The following is a 17,486-nucleotide window of genomic DNA, read 5'->3' as shown; positions in this document are numbered from 1 at the left end:
AGTGCTCAATATGAATGAATGAAGTTTATATTTCAGAATAATAATGGGGAAAAAAACTAGAAAATACAGAAATACATACATATATATAATATATATTGAGTTAGAGATAATCTATGTAGAATGGAGACTTTGGCATATGTAATGTTTGATCACCATACTTGTTAAATTTGTGTTCTATATAGTCGTACTTGTGTGAGTCCTCTTCTAAACCTGAAGGCCACAGTTGATATGAATTCAATATTTACATAATATGTGAGCAATCAGCCACATTTTCCTCGATGTTGATTATTCTGTGGTTACTTTGGTTTAAAAAACTTCAACCTTCATCCCAATTCCTATTCACACTATGCTGTGGCTTATTGATTGTTGAACATACCACATACTATAGTGGGATCTGTACATTTCAATTTTAATTTTCATGAATGTAGTGAAGGAATTTTGGTATTCTCATCTTATATATGAGTACATTGAAGGTTGGAAGTGTAAATAATGATACTAAATTCATAGAAGTGTGCGTGCTAAGTCACTTCAGTTGTATCCAACTCTTTACAATCCTATGAACTGTATCCCATCAGGCTCCTCTGTCCCTGGGATTCTGCAAGCAAGAATACTGTAGTGGTTGCAATGTCCTCCTCTAAGAGATCTGCCCAACTTAAGGATCAAACCCAAGTCTCCTGTGTCTCCTACATTGGCAGGCAGATTCCTTACCACTAGCACTACTTGGGAAACCCAAATCCATAGATAATTGTACACATATATTAGTGTTTCTTTCTCCAAGTGACTTTAAGATGACCTACTAATTAATTTCACAATGGCCCGATTTAAATATGTTTTTGCTAGTAAGAGTGAGAAAAGAGCCAAAAGTTGGAGAATTACTAGAAAGACAAAGCGAAAGTGAGTGAAGTCGCTCAGTTGCGTCCGACTCTTTGTGATCCCATGGACTGTAGTCTACCAGGCTTCTCTGTCCATGGGATTTTCCAGGCAAGATTACTGGAGTGGCTTGCCATTTCCTTCTCCAAGAAAGACAAAAGGATATGAATAATGTACAGACTGGATAATTGACCCACTTGACGTGTCTGTGGGACAGTGGCAAGAGCACTCCAGCCTCATTTATCCTAAATATTGATTCTCAGTCTTTATGGTACACTTGTAGCAGGTAAAGAGAGTCCATAATTCACAGAGGAGAACTGCTCAGTTAAGAGACCACTGCTACAAACTGAATGGCATATGCAAATACATTATAAGGGCATAAGACCTTTCTCATAATCAAGCTCATGAGAGACAAACAACAAGCATCCTGGTTCAGACACAAGACACACCTGAATTCAAATTCTGGCTCTGCTTTTTTTTGCTAACTGAACAAGTTATGGGAGCTCTTTCCTTGTCTGTAGAATGTGGAGAAAAAATCATAATACCGTCCATAGGAGATTTTATAAAAATAAACTACTTAGCATGCTCCATGACCCATAGTAATCCTTTAATCCTTTCAGGTAGGCAAAGCTGATTTTTGGCCCATTAGAGATGAAAATTGATTCGTGGACCTAACATTCCAGGTTCCTATGCAATATTGCTCTTTACAGCATCAGACTTTAACTTCCATCACCAGTCACATCCACAACTGGGTGTTATTTTTGCTTTGGCTCCATCCCTTCATTCTTTCTGGAGTTATTTCTCCACTGATCCCTAGTAGCATATTGGGCACCTGCCTGCCTGGGAAGTTCATCTTTCAGTGTCCTATCTTTTTGCCTTTTCATACCGTTCATGGGGTTCTCAAGGAAAGAATACTGAAGTGGTTTGCCATTCCCTTCTCCAGTGGACCACGTTTTGTCAGAACTCTCGACCATGACCCATCCGTCTTGGGTGGCCCCATGCCGCGTGGCTCATAGTTTCATTGAGCTACACAGAGCTGTGGTCCATGTGATTAGACTGGTTAGTTTTCTGTGATTGTTGATTTCAGTCTGTCTGCTGATTTCTGCCATCTGATGAAGAAGGATAAGAGGCTTATGGAGGCTTCCTGATGGGAGAGACTGACTGAGGGAGAAAGGGAGCCTTGTCCTGATGGGCAGGGCCATGCTCAGTAAAACTTTAATCCAATTTTCTATTGAAGGGTGGGGCTGTGTTCCCTTCCTGTTACTTGACCTGAGGCCAAACTATGGTGGTGGTAATAAAGATAATGGAAATTTCTTTCAAAGAGTCCCATGTAGCACTGCTACAGTGTCCCCAAACCCGAAGCAGGCCACTGCTGACCCACGCCTCCAGCATAGATTCCTGGACACTCACAGGCAAGTCTGGGTCAGTCTCTTGTGGGGTCATTGCTCCTTTCTCTTGGATCCTGGTGCACACATGGTTATGTGCAGCAAATTAAAATGGACTGGAATGGGTGAATTTAACTCAGATGACCATTATATCTACTACTGTGGGCAAAAATCCCTTAAAAGAAATGGAGTAGCCATCACAGTCAACAAAAGAGTCCAAAATACAGTACTTGGATGCAATCTCAAAAATGACAGAATGATCTCTGTTCATTTTCAAGGCAAACCATCCAATATTTCAGTAATCCAAGTCTATGCCAAAACCAACAATGCTGAAGAAGCTGAGGTTGAACAGTTCTATGAAGACCTACAAGACTGTCTAGAACTAACACCCCAAAATGATGTCTTTTTCATTAGAGGGGACTGGAATGCAAAAGTAGGAAGTTAAGAAATACCTGAAGTAACAGGCAAAATTGGCCTTGGAGTACAAAATGAAGCAGGGAAAAGTTTAACAGAGTTTTGCCAAGAGAACACACTGGTTATAGCAAACACCTTCTTCCAACAACACAAGAGAAGACTCTACACATGGACATCACCAGATGGCCAACACCAAAATCACATTGATTATATTCTTTGCAGCCAAAGATGGAGAAGCTCTATACAGTCAGCTAAAACAAGACCTGTGGCAGCTGACTGTGGCTCAGATCATGAGCTCCTTATTGCCAAATTCAGACTTAGATTGAAGAAAGTAGGGAAGACCACTAGACCATTCAGGTATGACCTAAATCAAATCCCTTAAGACTATACAGTGGAAGTGACAAATAGATTCGAGGGATTAGATCTGATAGACAGGGTGCCTGAAGAACTATGGATGGAGTTTTGGGACATTGTTCAGGAGACAGTAATCAAGACCATCCTCAAGAAAAAGAAATCCAAAAAGGCAAAATGGTTGTCTGAGAAGGCCTTACAAACATCTGAGAAAAGATGAGATGTGAAAGGCGAAGGAGAAAAGGAAAGATATACCCATTTGAATGAAGAGTTCCAAAGAATAGCAAGGAGAGATAAGAAAGCCTTCCTCAGTGATCTCTTCAAGAAAATTAGAGATATCAAGGGAATATTTCATGCAAAGATGGGCACAATAAAGGACAGAAATAGTATGGACCTAACAGAAGCAGAAGATATTAAGAAGAGGTGGCAAGAATACACAGAAGAACTGTACAAAAAAGATCTTCATGACCCAGATAATCACGATGGTGTGATCACTGACCTAGAGCCAGACATCCTGGAATGTGAAGTCAAGTGGGCCTTAGGAAGCATCACTACGAACAAAGCTAGTGCAGATGATGGAATTCCAATTGAGCTCTTTCAAATCCTAAAAAATGATGCCATGAAAGTGCTGCACTCAATATGCCCACAAATTTGGAAAACTCAGCAGTGGCCACAGGACTGGAAAAGGTCAGTTTTCATTCCAGTTCCAAAGAAAGGCAATGCCAAAGAATGCTCAAACTACTGCACAATTGTACTCATCTCACACGCTAGTAAAGCAATGCTCAAAATTCTCCAAGCCAGGCTTTAACAGTCCATGAACCATGAACTTCTGGATGTTCAAGTTGGATTTAGAAAAGGCAGAGGAAGCAGAGATCAAATCGCCAACATCTGTTGGATCATCAAAAAAGTAAAAGAGTTACAGAAAATCATCTACTTCTGCTTTATTGACTATGCCAAAGCCTTTGGCTGTGTGGATCACAATAAACTGTGGAAAATTCTGAAAGAGATGGGAATACCAGACCACCTGACCTGGCTCCTGAGAAATCTGAATGCAGGTCAAGAAGCAACAGTTAGAACTGGACATGGAACAACAGACTGGTTCCAAATCGGGAAAGGAATATGTCAAAAATGTATATTGTCACCCTGCTTATTTAACTTATATGCAGAGTATATCATGAGAAACTCTGGGCTGAAGGAAGCACAAGCTTGAATCAAGATTGCCAGAAGTAATATCAATAACCTCAGATATGCAGATGACATCACACTTATGGCAGAAACCTTATGGCAAAAGAACTAAAGAGCCTCTTGATAAAAGTGAAAGAAGAGAGTGAAAAAGTTGGCTGAAAGTTCAACATTCAGAAAACTAAGATCATGGCATCCAGTCCCATCACTTCATGGCAAAAAGATCCCCATGAAACAGTGGAAACAGTGAGATTTTTTGGGGCTCCAAAATCACTGCAGATGGAGACTGCAGCCATGAAATTAAAAGACGCTTGCTCTTTGGAAGAAAAGCTATGACCAATCTAGACAACTTATTAAAAAGCAGAGACATTACTTTTCCAACAAAGGTCTGTCTAGTCAAAGCTATGGTTTTTTCAGTAGTCATATATGGATGTGAGTTGGAGTATAAAAAATGCTGAGCATGGAAGAATTGATGCTTTTGAACTGTGGTGTTGGAGAAGACTCTCAAGAGTCCCTTGGACTGCAAGGAGATCAAACCAGTCAATTCTAAAGGAAATCAGTCCTGAATGTTCACTGAAAAGACTGATGCTGAAGCTGAAACTCCAGTACTTTGACCACCTAATGTGACTCATTTGAAAAGACCCTAATGCTGGGAAAGATTGAAGGCAGGAGGAGAAGGGGATGCCAGAGGATGAGATGCTTGGATGGCATCACTGACTCAATGGACATGAGTTTGGGTAAACTCCCAGAGTTGGTGATTGACAGGGAGACCTGGCGTGCTGTAGTCCATGGGGTCGCAGAGTTGGACATGACTTGAGTGACTGAACTGAACTGAACTGAGAGATGAAAAAAATTACAACCTAGAGAAATAAATGAGAAGCATTCAAAAATTTATGGAGCCTCTAAAAGGAGTACTTTTATGCTCCTTTGATTTATGGAGCACTAAGAGGGGCTTCCTGGGTGGCCCTAGTGGTAAAGAACCCATCTGCCAATGCAGGACACCATAAGAAGTACAGATTCGATCTCTGGGTCTGGAACATCCTTTCGAGTAGGAAATGGCAACCCACTCCAGTATTCTTGACTGGAAAGTTCCATGGACAGAGGAGCCTGACGGGCTTCATATAGTGCATGGGGTTGTAAAGAGTCTGATACAACCTATCATCTGAGCATGCATGCACTGCACTAGGAACTGGGGAATTGAAATAGAGCCTCAGTATAGCCTTCAGGTGTTTCCAATTATCAGTAAGCTTGTTAAGTAATGGTTCTGAGGCAGCTAATAGTATCTCATGTGTTTTTTACAGATGCTGTTTTGCATACATAATCTTTTGATCTTCACAACCACTTTTAAACTAAGAACTATTATTATCACCAGTTTTAGAGGAGAAAACGAAGTGTATGATCAGGTCACCCAAGATGGCTGTTCTCTTTCTCTCTTACATTCCCTGCTTGACCAGTCCCTGCTTCAGCTCCACTCTACTCACATGACCTACCCACCTACGTGTTCGCCCCCATCCCAGCCAGAGATCATTCTAACTTTTAGATCAGACATCTCACCAAAGGGGTGGGTGAGGGGCCTGCCTGCACCTCTCCTGGTCTCCCTGGTAACAGATGAGTCCACCTGATATCAATTACCCTTGTTACTTCTAACCTCCCCCTCCCCCTGGAACCAAAGACTGATGCCAAGACCTACCCATGTTTGTTACACATGGTGGGGTGTCACTTTAGGACCTTGCTTCAGAACAGTAAGTTCCCCTATCCATTGAACAACTGTTTCTGCCACTGATTCTGGGCCAGACCCTTTCTTCCATCTGGAACCTGGGCAGGCCTTGCAGGCCTGTGTGGTGCAGCCCAACTATTGGCGGTGCAGCCCAACTATTGGCGGAGCAGCCAGGAGATGGAGGAGACTCTCTCTGGCACTGAGATGTCAGGAAATAAGGACAGTGGATCAAAAGTTTTGAAGCTTCGAATACATGGGGCCCTAAATTTACAGGGTGATCCTTGTGTGGCCGAACTCATATGTGGGGCCCTTTTTTGACTGCCCCAGATAAACAGGAGCCATCCAGGGAATATGAGGAACTGAGACAACCCTAAGGCTATTGGGGAAAAATTGGCTGTCTTTCCAGTGGGGAAAAAAGAAGGCTGCAGTTGTGGGCTATCTGTTGCTTTTTGTACTGAGAAAGGCCATAAGGGGCTGAGCTGACAACCCAGGTGAAGGTTAGCTTGAATGCTGATTCTGGTTCCTCTGGAAGTGAGACATGTGAATATGAGTCAAAGACTTATATTATTGCCTGTTACTGTTATTTGTTTAAACTATATTGGCAATTTGGAAACTGAAAAAAAAAAAAAAAATCCCTGACATTCTAAAACTGGGTTTTGCTTATGCCCTCAGAGGAAGTTAGCTTTCTATATAGAAGGAACTGGTATTTTTTCATGCCTTTCAGATGTAAATGAGATAAAGGATTGTAGGTAAACTCTATAGGAATAACTATGTTTGGGGAATATTTATCTAAAATAGTCTTTCCAGCTTTTGGTAACTTGCAAACAAACTGAAACTGAGTTAAATCAAGAGAATTCATTGACTGTCTAGGTCATTTCAAATAGGGTAAAATATTGGAAAATTAATTACTGGGTGGGTCTAAGTTTACCTACCTTTGCCTTGTTCAGACAGAAAGACTAAAATGTAAGATTTCCAATCAGGAAATGCTGATATGACAAACGTTTATAATTACTTATTGCTTGGTTTTTTACCAGAGATTAGGATTTTAAGAGGTAAAATTATAATCAGTCATAATTCTGGTTATTGTAACCAAGTTTGTCAATTACATTGTGTTTAAGTGTTTAACCGTGACTTTTTAAAAGTCTTTGTTGCTTATAAACAGTTGTACCTGATGCTTTTGTAAAAGTGCTTCATCTTCAAGAAGGTACATAGAAAGGAACTTTTGGCAAGTTTAAATATAATAAATTTCATATTGTGCCATTGAACTGGGTAAGAACTTAAAGAATCCTAGTGGAAAACCTAATGGCTTCATAAAAGGCTTAAAAAAAGAATTGTTTAGAGTAAACTGGTGAATATGGTGATAATTTTTAAGGTCTTATCTGGATTATTACTGGTTTTCATCTGTGTTTCCAAATAGGAAAGCTCTTCCACTTTAGTTAGTTTTGACTTATAGCAATTTTGTAAATTACACTTGTGAGTAGATTTGAAAAATTTCTTTCTCACTGCCTGGTCTCTCAAGAAATTGAGACACTTGGGTTCCAAACAGATTTATCAGGTAACTGGGAAATACTGTCTCCTGTTCTACTGCAGGAATCTTGATTTGGGGGTACCTCTAGATGAGAGAAATACACCGAGGCAGAAGCAGATGGCAGGTCCTTAGCATGGCTTTCCTGACCTTCAGAGGTCTTTTGAGAATTCAGTGTCAGATTCCTTCTGAGGAATTCTACCACAATCAGTATGGAGGGGCATGTGTAGACAATTGACCAGACATATTGTGCAAATAAATTAGTCTTGATTTGGCTGTATTTTGTGGAGATAAGGGAAATTTAGAGAGAAAAATACTATGTTTCAGTGGATTTTAAATTCTATTCCTGTTAATTGAGGTCTGTGTTTCTGAAAGTTATTGTGTTAGCCTCACTTTTGTCCCGATATTGAGGATGGAAAGACAATTATCTAGTGAAGTTGTCACAGAGTATAACTACTCAGGATGTATGACTACTTGCTTTCAGTCTGTTGCTAAAAGCACATGTACAGTGTTTGTGTAATATTTTGGTATAAGTGATACAATATATAGCCTATGTTTTCTCTTTAACATGCCTCTGAACTGATCCACAATATCTGATCAGTTTCCCCTCAGTATGGATAACTAGGCCAATATGAAGGAGGCCTAGCACAGAGGGACATGATCTGGACCCAGGGCAGTCAGGCAGCATTCACACTGGCTTCCTGTGACATATTGATCTATTGAAAGATTTGCAATCAGAAGGGGAAATTATTGGAAAATCTTCACATATAGAGGTATTGGGAAGGCATTCTGGCTTATCATGGTTTAACTTAAACTTTATTGACCAGAGTGGCCTGTTTTTTCCCTATTGAGCATATTTTCTACATCTGTTTTGGTCATTGTGAGGGGAAATTCATCTCAAAGTCAAACTGGTATAGCTGTGGTTCAGACATCCAAGATAAAACTCGGTGGCCATTGTAAATGTGATTATGGACATGTTCCTATATTGAAAACTTGATTTTTTCTGAACCATGGAAGACCAGGACAAAAACCAAAGGTATCTCAGAATGCCAGTAATGCTTGTATTTTGCTTAGTGGTCATGATCTTCTGTATTGTGCCTGTCAGATGTCTTACATTTCATCATTAGCCTGAGTGAAGGAAATCTGTTTGAGGACTGGGAAGCAGCCACAACCTTACTATAAAATGAGTCTAATTGTAGGGTCCACAGTGAAATGCCACTGTAGGCTTCGTCTAGATTTCCATGAAAATGAGCCCAGCTAATGTGATTCTGTGTGGATGACTAACAGTGGGGGCAAAGACTCTTGCCATGTTCCCTTCCCATATACCATTATGTCAGAAGGACCCCCATTGTTAAATGGTACTGTACAACTAACTCCCGATGAACACCCCTGGGCTATGCTGTGTGGGATGGAATAAACTGGCTTCTGGACACCCATGAGTCCAATTACTGGGGTTAATTTCTTTTTGTTAGGAAAGACTAAATGGATCCACCCCTAATGGCACTCAATGTAACGTGGAGTGAGCAGACTGGTACTTTGACTGCTGGTTAGGCCACCAAGATGCTTCTTTTAGAGCCAGGGCCTTCCCTTCTCCATGGGGGTGGCTCTGGGTTTGTGAAAACGAGGGTGGCCTACCTTTCTCTTCACTGGATAGGATGCTGCCACCACTGACTCCCTCTCCATTGACTCACTGAGTGCTTAGTTCCAAAATTTGCCCAAATCCTGGTGAATGACTGTTCTGAGCATGCTAGGTAACTTACTCCTGATACTCTAGCTTCTGATATCTGTATTGTATTTGTGGTCTCTGCTTGCAGTGCCATTCTCCATACCTGACCCCAGGGATGTGCAGGAGAGGGACAGACTCACATTTAAGGGCCGAATAGGGTATCGTAGGAGTGAGGAGTGGAGTGTGTGATCTGGCCACTCAAGAAAGCTGTTCTCTTACTCTCTCTACATCCCGTTTGACCAGTGCCTGGTTCTCCTATACCCCCATTCACATGACTGACTTTCCTACAGACTTGCCCCTGCCCTAGTTAGTGATTTATATCAGAATGTCTCTACCAGGACAGTGTATCAAAGGGGTCATGAGAGATACAGCTCTCTGCTACTTTCCCTAGTCAGGGATGAGACAAGCTGGGGCCAATTCCCCCTATAACTGGTAACCTCCCCTTGCCCCTGGGAGTGAGGACAGCTGCCATTTCCTGCCCACTGTCTGTATCACATGTTGGGGTGTCACTCCAGGACCTTGCTTTAGGCATGTAATATCCTCCATCCATTAAACTATGAATGTCTCTTTCACCGCTGTGGGCGCTTTCTTCAGTCTCACAGATAGGCAAGTCCAGAGCTTGTAGGCCTGTGGAGTGCAGCCCTACATCAAGGTTGAGAGAGTTTAAGTAAGTTTGCCTAAGATGGTATAAAGTGGTTAGCTGTCCCAGAGAGCCTTCACAATCCCATGTTCTCACCTGTGAGTCATTGCCTCATGAGTATTATTTCCACTGTTAGAGAAAGGGCACAATGAATTCTGATCAAATTGTTACAGGAAGATATTTATGCATACTTGAAGAATTGATCCTTTTGAACTGTGTTGTTGGAGAAGACTCTTGAGAGTCCCTTGGACTGCAAGGAGATCCAACCAGTCCATCCTAAGGAGATCAGTCCTGGGTGTTCATTGGAAGGACTGATGCTAAAGCTGAAACTCCAATACTTTGGCCACTTCATGCGAAGAGTTGACTCATTGGAAAAGACCCTGATGCTGGGAGGGATTGGGGGCAGGAGGAGAAGGGGACAACAGAGGATGAAAGGCTGGATGGCATCACCAACTCAATGGACATGAGTTTGAGTGCACTCCGGGAGTTGGTGATGGACAGGGAGGCCTGGCGTGCTGCGATTCATGGGGTCGCAAAGAGTCGGACATGACTGAGTGACTGAACTGAACTGAATGATTTGCCTCACTTACACAGAAATGACAGATTTTTTAAATAGATAAATGGCTATTTAGACATAGTCAAAAAGAAATCTCTCCATGTATCATCAGTCTCTTAGGGGTAAATTAGTGTTCAAGTCATATGGGGGCACAGCAGTGAGACTCATATTTAATCACTTGAATGTTCTTGATGTAGCTTGTTACAGGACGGGATCAATGGCTGCATGCAGCCAGGGGCCATGCTCTTTATCAATGAGATATAATTGGGTTAACACAAATTATTTGTTTACCCTTGTGAATCAAAAACTTGCTAGTGGTCTGTGACTCAGGAATAAAGCAGAAGCACCCTTCTAAGTACTTGGAACTTACATGTGAATCTTGGGAAGGAGTATAATGTTTTGCAAATGATAAAAATGGACATTGAATCCTGAATGATCATGAGATACTGTGCAATTAATGCCATCTGTGTGAACCTAAGTTGTCTCAATTATACAATGTGCATAAATAGAATTGACTTTACTGGATGGTTGTCGAGCTTATATAAAAATATATGTAACTACTTATAAAAATGTCTCACTTCTGCTAAATAACAAGTATTTACTACAATTAAAACCAAACCACATTTGCTTCCTTTAACTGTGTTTGGAAGAAATATTTTAAAAGGTATCCCATACCCTTCTGATATTTTAAATGGAGGTCATGGGAAACTCATTTTAAAATTGTTATAAAACAGACTTTTAGGTTGTTAAAGGATTTTGAAAATCATATAATTAAACCCCCATTTATAAAGATGTAGGAATAAAGGCCCAGAGAAGTAACTGACATGTCCATGGTTTCACCTCTCCTAATGCAGGAACGTGTTCCAATGCACTTATACCAGGGTATTGAGACTGCACCACTTTACTTTATAATGGAGGGCTGTGTGCCCCAAGGCACAATGAGTTCACAATTTTAAAGCTGATTTATATATTCTTCTCTCTAACCACTTTCCCTCTGCTGTCATTTCTACTTTTGATATATCTGATTCTAATGCACCTCCCTCCACACATTACTTCTCTCATCCACATTGGGCTAAGAAACAAATTCACTAGTGGAACTAGGTTTAAAATATAAATGTGTAGGCTTTGAGTGAGGGTGGAGTGACTCTGCTGTGAGTAAAATATGTGGCTTTCAGTACCTTTATTTTGGTTTATTTATTCGGACTATTTCACAGTTGTGAATAACGGTGGGAGTTCAGAAAAATTCTGGGCTGAGCATCAGGTGATTAGTTTTCTGAAAAACTAAAATCCCAGAAAGTGATCTACCGATAAATGTGAGCCGTTGTTGCATTAACATTTGGATATATGTGAATATTAGACATTGACAATGAATTCATGACCGAGCATTGCCACCAAAACAAAAAATATTCCATGAACGATAACTGAATTTGAAGACATTAATGTGCTAAATTAGAACAGAAATATAAAATTTAAATAGGAAAGGCAGTCTGTCAGTACAATTTGTATTAATTGAGAAACAAGCAAATTAATTCAAGAAATATAAGAAAAGTTTATTTGTAGAGTCTTTCTGACTCTACATCAGTCATCTAGTCTGTAAGAATTCCCATTCCAAGGAATGGTATGTTATCATAGTGCTGGTCTCCAGTTTCCCCTCAATCTTTACCCACATGCTCACTGATCCATGCTATCAGGAAAATGAGTGTAGCTCAGGTTCTGGAGGATTTAAGACAATAATTATCACTGATTTTTCTGGGACAGAAAGTATTAGACTGCCAAAATCATGGGTTAAGAACATCATTAAACCATAACACATAATCAAATAGCCAAACTTTACAGGAAGTTCTTAGAAAATTTACCCTTTGGGGAATCACTTAAACTTTTCAACAGTTATTTGTGACTATTTTTTTGTTTATTTGTTTGGTTTTAGTGTAATAGCACACACCAATAGCACACATTGTTCTCAGGTATGGAGAACGGCACTGCAAACAGGTATTTTTGTACCTGCTAATATCTGTTATCAGGAAGTTCATGATTATACATTTCATAACCTGACATAAAATGCTTTTAACCTTAATTTTATTAATTGTATATCAATTTTTAATACTAGCACATAGTAAGATACTATGATGATGATACTATTACTACTATAAACAATCACTTATTATGGTGCTTTAAATATGCCAGTTACTGTTCTGAGAAATTTACAGATAAAAATTCATTTGATTTTAACATATGGAACTGAGTTTTTATCAGTAAGTGTTTCTGATATGTCTCCTTGTTCCTATATGGGTCCCCCACCAGCTCATTGTGGCTTTTGGAATTCAACCATTAAAGAAGAATTCTCAAGAGCTTACACTGGACACCAAAATAGTTTACGTCTCAGACTGTTTGTGTCTAAGCTATTGTCTCTTAGTTGCAAATCCACCCTTCTGTACTTGCGAACACTGGCATTAAACTGCACAAATTTCATTTCTCCTTTTAAGGTGCTTCCCACTGAATTCTGAGAATAGGAGGCACTATAGGGAGATGTGAAGACAAAGGAAAAGTAAGAAGGGACTTTCTTATTCCGTCCAAGTCTCTTCTTTAAGGAGTGTCCCCATGTTGGCCCTCTACTTTGGCAGACCTCGACCTGGTTCTTACTGCATTCCCAGGAACAGCCTCATCACGCGCCGGGCATTGACCCCTTCTTAAAGGTCTGAGCCCCAGCCCTTGGGAATATTCTCCTAAGATTTCACCATGCAAATTTCAGCCTCACTTTCCCTGTTAATATCCTCACTTTTTCCTGATAGACATAGCAAGTGTAAGATTTTGACTTACATTGTATTTCTGAAATCAGTATAATTAAAATATTCATCTACTCATGGTGACATCTGAGTGGACTTGAACAATGCCGAGAATGGTAGAACTCCAAGGCTCTCTGAGAGTTCTTAGTAGTGGAAGCAATCTGTCTGCCTGGATGTGAGAAAACTATCCTGCTCTGGGATTAAGACCCTTCAGTACTTCCGTGAGATAAAAAATTCCAGACCAACCATCTGGGATGCCAATAACAGAAAAGGATAGTATCAATAAATAAAAAAGAAGTTATTTATATCAACTCCAGTCATGAATAACTAATTACAGAAATGGGGACTCCAGGAGCTATACATAGCTTATCCCTTGCCTGGTATTATTTAGAGAGAGATAGATATATCTCTGTCTATCTATAAAGACCACATAAACATTTAGACATATTATTATTTGTATGTATTATGTGCTTTCTTTTGACCTCCTCTATCCTATCCACTTACTATTTTTATAAAGGTGGTTTCATCATAGATAGGTTTACAGTTGAGTCTTTAGGAAACAGAATATTCAGGTAGGACTGCAATTGTAATAGAAGATTAAATATCATCATAAATAGATGCTGTGATTGTTACTTAGAAATGAACATGATGGATGTTTGGATTTTGCATATCTCCTTTTTGGACAAATGAAGAGAGCACTTTTTGTTTGTATAAAGAGTCATTGCATCTTATTGTGAAATTGTATGAATATGTACAGAAGTGTGTATATGGTACCAAATAACCAGAGGAGCGAATTATTTCATTTATTAAGCACTTTTCTGTCAGTTCAAAATGCAACCTTCTATACTCTAAAAAGTTTGTGATGCTTCAGCTAAACTGCTTAGTTTTCATTTTTCCTCTGCCACTAGGATTTCTATCAGCTTCTTCCAGTAGGAGGAACTCAAGAGAGACAAGAAAGCAGATGAAAGGGGAAAGGAATAGTCTCCCTGCTACAGTCTTACTTTGCCTTTTAATGTCACCCTTCACCTTGAGACAGCAGTTGATTCCAGTCTCCAGTTTGGGTTTTCCAAGAACAAGCTCCATTTTGCTCTCCCAAAGGTAGCAGCTTCAATCAGGCAGTCCCTCCTCCCTGTGAGTCTGCTCTCAAATGTGTAAGTGTCCTCTCACCAGCTCCTGAGATGCTGTTAATAGCAGCACGTAAGAAGACCTCAGACGTCTGAGACCTCGCTCTGAGGAACCTCTTTCCTGATTACCCATGATAATCACATAGTTGAGTAGCAACTTGTTCTTAAAGGTCCGATTCCCAGCTTTGGGGTTCTCTTCTTTGAGCTGCTGAAGTACCATTCAGGGGATGTCCTCTGTACAGATGATTGAGTCCAGCTCTAAAAGGCCTCTTGTGTGAGTTTTTAGGTTCTCTTAACACTATCTTGTTAAGTTGTGATATGAGATGTGAGAGTTGGATGTGAGATATGGATGTGAAAGTTTGAGTATAAAGAAAGCTGAGCGCAGAAGAATTGATGCTTTTGAACTGTGGTGTTGAAGAAGACTCTTGAGAGTCCCTTGGACTTCAAGGAGGTCCAACCAGTCCATTCTAAAGGAGATCAGTCCTGGGTGTTCAATGGAAGGAATGATGCTAAAGCTGAAACTCCAATACTTTGGCCACCTGATGCGAAGAGCTGACTCATTTGAAAAGACCCTGATGTTGGGAAACATTGAGGGCAGGAGGAGAAGAGTACAACAGAGGATGAGATGGTTGGATGGCATCACTGATTCAATGGACATGAGTTTGAGTAAACTCCAGGAGGTGGTGATGGACAGGGAGGCCTGGTGGTTCATGGGGTCGCAGAGTTGGACATGACTGAGTGACTGAACTGAGCTGAACTGAACTAACACTATCTTCCTCCCTTTGGTGTCTGACTCCTTTAGTTACTATCTCTGTTATTCATTTAACAGTTCTTTCTGTATTAAATTCTCTCTGTTGAAATATCTTGTCTGGTTTTTATTTTATGCAGTCTTAATTTGATCTCTAAGAGTTGTATGAACTAGGATAAGTCATCTTCCCATTCAAACACTCAATCCCTTGTCTGTTTAACTAGAGGGTGGGGGTTGTGGTTACAGAAGGAGGAATATAAATAATACCTGGTCTTTCACAACTTGTTTTCTGAGAAATGCTCGTCAAGCATTTCCTTCTTGCAAAATAATACTCATGGCCATGCGGACTTGGGAAATGTTAACTACTCTAGAAAACTGTGAGAGAATCACAATGCACATAAGCTCTGAGAAGCCCAGCAGGAAATAAACCTATTTTGCTTTGATTCAATATCTCCCCTAAAATTCTTTAACTCAGGAAACTCTTCTTTTCAGTTAACCTCTCTTACCGCTCTATGACATACACTGAGAAATTCTTAGCAGTTCCAAAGTTTTGCAAATTTTTTTTTCAAAATACTTTCATTGAGGAGAAATCTAATGCCTATAATATATAATAGTTCTAATGGGTTTTATTTATCTTTTTCAGCTCTAAGCATAGATGTTGACTGATAGTAATGTGCTTTGTAGTGAAATGTATAGTAAATGCTGAGGCAGGGCAGGAAGAATGTTAGAACACCAGGAAAATTATTTCAGGAAATGAAAGACAAAGTGAGAGAATTTGGGAGGGGATTATAGGACAGACTCACTTAGGGTTAAGTGAACAAGCTATGGATTCAACTGCTTAGGTATGACTCTCAGCTCTAGCCCTTGAGTACCACTTGATTCTGAACAAAATCATTTGTCTTCACTGTCCCTGGGTTTCTTATCTTTAAATGCAGCTAACAGTAGTATATTTCACAGGTTTGTGAAGGAATTAAGTATAACATAGTATATAATGTGATTAACACCAACTTGCACTTAATTATTTCATGTAGTCTCAAAAACAGGAAAAGGCCTTGTGTAATGACTTAATTTAGATAATAAAAAAATTAGTAATGAAATTAATATAAGCTATTCAAAATGGAAGGAAGTTCAGAGGATGTCTATTCAATCCCCCTCATCCTATAGAACTACGTCTCCCAGAGTCTAAGAGATTTGGTCATGGAGCTAATTAATAGGGAAGTTAGATGGAGATTAGCTTCCTCACCCTTAGTAGAGCTATTTCAATTAAACTTTAATTTGTTTGACCATAGAATTTTTTTTTTTTTTTTTTTTGTATCTTCCTGGATAAAGGCAAGAGTAGTAATTCCAGAATATTTCTTTCTGGGTTCAGAGCTCTGGCTGATCTCAGTGATTTTTAAGACCCAGCTATGGTTAGTGAGGAATTTATTGATCTGCGCAAATCATACCACATGCTTTCTCCTGCTTCTAGTTCCTGTTTCCCTAACATCAATCTATGTGGGAGAAATATGGGTAGAGTTAGCATCAGGAGGAGCTGGAATAGAAAGGGATAAAAATAGTCTCATTCATTTTTTTTCAGCTTGAGGTACAATTGATAAAGTTGTAAGATATTTAAAGTGTACAATGGGATGATTTAATATATGTATACATTGTGAAATGATTTCCTCTTTCAGGTTAATTAACATATCCATCATCTCATATATTTACTTTTTTTGATGAAAACATTTAATTTCTGCTCTCTTAGCAAATTTCAATTATACTATACAATGTTATCAACTATAGTCACCATTCAGACCCTATTTATCTTATAACAGAAAGCGTGTTGAATGAGCAGAAAGGAGATGAAGGCTTGACTACTGGAATACAAATTTTTTTTTTAGAACTGGATGACCAAGTCTGCTACTCATATTTTCTACCTCTCAGAATCCCGAGGGACACTAACACTGGGGAGGTAACCACTTCACATCCCCATACTTGAGGGAACTCTTCTGAGCTTTATTAAACAGATCCAGAGAACCATGTTTATTATTGTTTCGTTTAGTGATACACTTAGAAAGATAAAGAATATGAGATATAAGAACAGTCATAATATACAAGCCTTCTACCACTTCATGGAATTATGATGAACATATTATTTTAAAAGAAGAACTTAATGAGATAAAACAACCCTATACTGCAGTCCAACTGAAGCTATATACAATGCATATATAGTTTATGATCTATGTATAATTCATATGTATAAAAACAACATACTTTATTGACGTAAAATAGCACAGCAAGGTTTGAAACAAATGGCTAAGCTCAATGCAGGCTTTACAGTGCCCTGAAAGCCATTTTATTAGCATAAAGGCCTCCAACATGCTGGTATTAACCTCCTGATAAATATTTAGACTGTTTATATTTTGTTCTCTTCAGAACTAAGCCAAAAATAAATATATTTTAAGGCAACCTTTAGAAGTGTCAGCATT

The 17,486-nt window shown here is 39.5% G+C and overlaps 1 protein-coding gene across 2 annotated transcripts in view; it reads left to right on the top strand.

Annotated features, from left to right (window-relative positions):
- The first annotated feature begins 5,879 nt into the window (after positions 1 to 5,879).
- GABRB2 (gamma-aminobutyric acid type A receptor subunit beta2) overlaps positions 5,880 to 17,486 on the top strand; it is a 438,630-nt gene continuing 427,023 nt past the window's right edge. For both annotated transcript variants that reach the window (XM_055561844.1, XM_055561863.1), the window contains exon 1: positions 5,880 to 5,944. The gene's annotated coding sequence lies outside the window, so the exon portion shown is untranslated. The remainder of the gene's footprint in view (positions 5,945 to 17,486) is intronic.

This window comes from Bubalus kerabau, chromosome 1 (genome assembly GCF_029407905.1).
Source record: "Bubalus kerabau isolate K-KA32 ecotype Philippines breed swamp buffalo chromosome 1, PCC_UOA_SB_1v2, whole genome shotgun sequence".
NCBI lineage: Eukaryota > Metazoa > Chordata > Mammalia > Artiodactyla > Bovidae > Bubalus > Bubalus kerabau.
Note: the sequence above shows the minus strand (reverse complement) of the source record. Positions and strands in the feature narration are given on the sequence as shown.